The 4,751-nt window shown below is 34.8% G+C and overlaps 1 protein-coding gene across 1 annotated transcript in view; it reads left to right on the forward strand.

Annotated features, from left to right (window-relative positions):
• The first annotated feature begins 595 nt into the window (after nucleotides 1-595).
• The window catches only part of LOC106465463 (L-asparaginase-like), a 79,138-nt gene continuing 74,982 nt past the window's right edge, over nucleotides 596-4,751 (forward strand). The window contains exon 1 of the mRNA XM_022393364.1: nucleotides 596-828. The gene's annotated coding sequence lies outside the window, so the exon portion shown is untranslated. The remainder of the gene's footprint in view (nucleotides 829-4,751) is intronic.

A 4,751-nucleotide genomic window follows, 5' to 3' on the forward strand; every position in this document is an offset into this window, starting at 1 on the left:
TTGCATATGACGTGGACTGCCTGTATATGAAGATGGCAAAATCGTTAGTCTTCCAACGTTAGTTGTATTACCGTCATTTACAACTGCATCTCGCAAATGGTAAACGACACAGCTCAATTCCAACGCAATGTCACACGAAATAATTAAATCAAAATGAAAATAAATCGAAATGTATGAAAATTCAATTTAACAATGCAATCGGAAACATTGAAATGGAATCGTAAAATTGGAAATTTGGAAATCGTAAATGGATCGTAAATCGGAAACATTGAAATGGAATCGTAAAATATTTAGTATAGCGTGTGTTACTTTTACGTCAAAAAAAGCCTGTTTTACCTGTCACAGGTGTGATATTTATATAATAGTAGGTATATAAAAACACGCGCGTATTCGAATGCAACGTTGTGTCAAAATTTCAAAGCAATCGGTGAAGAACTTTCGGAGATTTAAGATTTTGAACAAACGAACATTTACATTTTTATTTATATAGATTTATTAAAACTATATTTACACGTACACACAGTACTCACTGCAGGTTGTTAGGCTCAAACAAAGTGGCAGGTTTTCCACACTCAAGAAATTTATCTTGTTTATCCACAGCTATCTCACTTCTTGACTTCATGGTTCCAGCCAGGTGAATCAAGCAGGAAGTGGCAGCCAAACCAGTAGCAGAAGCAGCACAGAAGCCGTCATTCATTCTATCAAAAGGAGCATCACAGTTCTCGAAGATCTTACTTTTGCCAAAAGAAGACACTCACAAGGCTGAGGTTTTATTGTATCTGAAAATAATGGATATCCATTCTTCCTTCAAATCAAATTAACAAACTGGTATGTGATAGTAGGTCTGCGTGTTATGGTAATGTTCTTTCCTCAGTTCAGCTATGCAGAATGCTTTTGTAAAGACTGGCTGGTTTAATAAGTATTTGGTGTGTTAGTTTATATATACAGTATCTTTATTATAAACAATGATGTTATTGTTTAGTAAAAATTTTATGAAATATGCTATTTCAGTAATTTATTACTTTGGGAAATTCTATTTAAGAAGGTTTATCAGTGACTGGCAAACAGTATTAATTTTAAATGTATTGCTCTAATGCTGTAGCCATCTTACATTTGGTATTTTTGTTTTTTCTATATGTTCAGGTTATCGTTTCTCAAAAATGTTTCCTGATAGTAGCATTGCTAGGACTTTCAAGCATGGGGAAACTAAGAGTGCTTATATCTGTACATTGTGTGTTGCATCACATTTCATGCAGTTACTATCAAAGAAACTGACAACAGGAAAAGGATGGCTATGTCCTGCTCTCTGATGAAAGCCTGGATGTTAAAACTGTAGCCAAGCAATGTGATATTCATGTCCAACTGTGGGATGGAGATACTGTGGTGTCAAGGTTCTGTGATTTTCAATTTATGGGTCATACTATGGCTGAGAATCTCAAAACAACGTATGAGAAGTACACTGATGCACTACCAAAACCCAAGATGTTTCAGATTTCTATGGATAGGCCAAATGTTAATTGGTCATTTTACTCAAAAGTTGAGCAGTCCCTTTGTAATGACCATGGTGTACATCTCATCAAAATTGGCAGCTGTGGTCTACATATAGTGCATAGTGCATTCCAGAAGAGAGTGGAAGTAACTGAGTCAGAATGTCAGGTTAACAATTTCCTCCGTGTATTACATCAGATATTGAAAGACAGCCCTGCTTGTCGAGAAGATCATTTGGAAGCTATTGGGTCACAGGATTCACTCATGGCACAGAAATTCTGCAAAACAAGATGGGTACAAAACAGACCGGTGCTAAAAATGGCTTTGGAAGTCTTGCTCAACTTGGCAATATATTAAAAAGCAGTTGAAGAGAAGAAGTATCCCATCCAGGTACAAAATTCTTTGAAGTCATCAAGCAAACCACCAAGGATCCACTTGTGATTACAGTACTGAACTTCATCCTGTCACTGAGCAAGGAAGTGACACCCTTCCTGACTCGATACCAGTCAGATAAGTCTATGGTTCCATTTTTAGCCACAGACTTGTTCAAGTTTTTCAAGAAACTGATGATAAGGTTCGTTAAGCCAGACTTAATGAAAGATGTAAAGTCTGTTGACAAACTTCTTGATGTCAAAGTGATAAAACATCTCATCACCTTAATTATACAAAAGTTGACCTGGGATATGTTGCAGAGAAAATCCTGAAGGATTTGGCTGCATAGAAGAAAGTTGGGCAGCAGAGTTTCTGGAGTTCAGAGTGACCAGCAAGAAGTGTTTCCTGGCCATTGATAAGATGTTACTGCAGAAGTTACCTTTGAATTATTCCCTAGTGTCCAATCTTTCATTCCTGGATCCCTGCAAGATGTCAAATTCCAAAGCAATAGAATAGCGCATCAATAAACTGAAAAAGGATCTTAGTTACCTTGTGGACCAGCGCCAGGTCAGTGAAGAGGATTGTGGTGATGTTATTCATCAGTATTCACAGTTTACTGATGATATTGTGTAGAGCAACAGTTCTGTGTTTCTTATTTTGATGATATCATTAACAGAGTGTACACCCTGCTGTATGGTTTAATATCCAAGGATAAACAGTTTGAAAAGTTGTGGCAGTTATGCCATCAGCTGTTGTTACTGTCACGTGGGCAAGGTTTAGTTTAAAAAGGGTTTTCAATTAACAGACAATTTGACGTAGAGAACATGAAATATGGAATCTACGTTGTTCAGAGATGCGTCTATGATCACCTTAGAGCCGTAGGGTATCGAAAAGGCAATAATAGACAATACTTTACTTCTGTCTGTATCTGCTGCAAGACAAAGATACATTGCACTTCTAGATGACCAGAAATGACAAAAACAAAAGGAGGAGAAAGGCAAAAAAAAAAAGAGAAGGCTCTGCTTGACGAAATATGTTACCTCAAAACCAAGAAAAGAAGGCTCCAAGATGATAGTGACGCTCTTGAGATATCTGCTGACAAGTCGGCCTTGAAGACTGAGACCACTGCTAAGTCCAACAATCGTCGTCAAAGTGCAAAGGACAAGAAACTGACTCTCAAAAAAGTGGAGCAAATGTTTGATATGAAACTGATTGAACTGAAAATAAAAGAAATGCAAGTACATTATTATAATACTAGTATCATATCAAGTCTGAAAATATTTATCACAACTGTCCGTCCATCAGAGACTCCTGTGACAAATAGTATTATTAATTAAGTATGGCATATTTGCATTAGACAGGAATGTTGTCAGGCTCCCTCATTTTTGCTGTTCTTAGCAGTTCTGTTCTGTATTCTCTTTCCTGTTCACTTTGCTTACACACAATTTGTAGGAAAAGATCCTTGAATTGGTTGTTTAAATAAGTGTGAGAACTCTGTTTACTGTCAATTTTATACTCTCTGAATTTTTAACAAAATTTGTTTTGATAGCATAAGAGAAATTTAGGATGAACGGTAAAACACAATAACCTGGGAGATCTTCGGAAAACTAATTTTCTATGCCAATTTATGGCTTATTTTCAACGGCTACTGTGGGAGGGAAATTGTAAACAGGATCGAAGTTTAAGGTTGTAATTTTCATTTTTTTTAAGCAGTTGAAGATGGAACTTGTGATTTGATTTGTACGAGGAGCACATTTTAATATACCTAACATTTGCCATTGGCCATGAAGGGAATTCTAAAGAATGTGAAGTCCAGAGTGAGTTTTGTTATAAAATACGGAGGTTTGAAAGTCGTTGCTTGAATTTTTGACAATAATATTTAGAAATTACAATTTGTCATCAACTTACTTCCCATCGTGAATTTTATGTATGAATGTATCTGGTTTAGATTAGGGAAACATTCATGAAAGATGTCAAGATTATCAAAAACTGAAAATGTCATAAACATATCGAAACCGAGAAATTGGTCTGAAAACTGAATTTAAGATGGCAATATATTCGACTCTTGTCATAAATATGTTGGTAAGTAGTGGGGCTACAGAATTTCCCATACTTAGACATTCAACTTGGATACGCTTTGTACCTAAAAACTGAAAATTGGGAGGTTTAGCTGTAAAAATAAACATGTCTGTTATGGCGTTGATGTTTAGGTGAAAACGAGAATTAGAACAATTGACGTAAAGATATGGATTAGTGTATTTTGTGTCTGCTTTCACTTTCTTAAAATGCATATATATTTTTTTTTTCGTAATTGATGACACTATTATTGATAAGTCGGAATACTGCTTTGTAATCTTTATTAATCAAAATTGTTTTAGATTTTAATGTTGTTGAGAAGTAGTTTTGTTTAGCTTCGATAGCATAAAATTCACGATGAAAAAGGAAATTGATGCCAAATTGTCATTCTTAAGAATACACACACACTGACTTTATATTTCTTAAAATTCCCTTCATGATCAATGTCAAAAGTTCTATTAAAAACTGTTATCCGTACAAATAAAATCATAAATTCCAACCTCGAATGCTTCCAAAAAGAAAATTACAAACTTAGATTTCAGTTTTCTGTACAAAAACAACTCCCCTCCCACTTCTGTTAAAGCAGATAATTGATTTTTTGAAAATATGCCACAAATTGGTATAAAAAATAATCTTCCGAAAATATGTTTGTCGTATTTTACCTCCTATCTAAAATTTCTCTCATGCTATCACAAAAATCTGGTTAAAATAGTCAGAGTGTATAAAATTGGAATTAAATAACAATTTACATTTCTACCTGAAAAAAGCTAGATCAACTGCTATCCAAAAAATATATAGACAATGATACTTCAGAA

This window comes from Limulus polyphemus, unplaced genomic scaffold (assembly GCF_000517525.1).
Source record: "Limulus polyphemus unplaced genomic scaffold, Limulus_polyphemus-2.1.2 Scaffold1953, whole genome shotgun sequence".
NCBI classification, from domain to species: domain Eukaryota; kingdom Metazoa; phylum Arthropoda; class Merostomata; order Xiphosura; family Limulidae; genus Limulus; species Limulus polyphemus.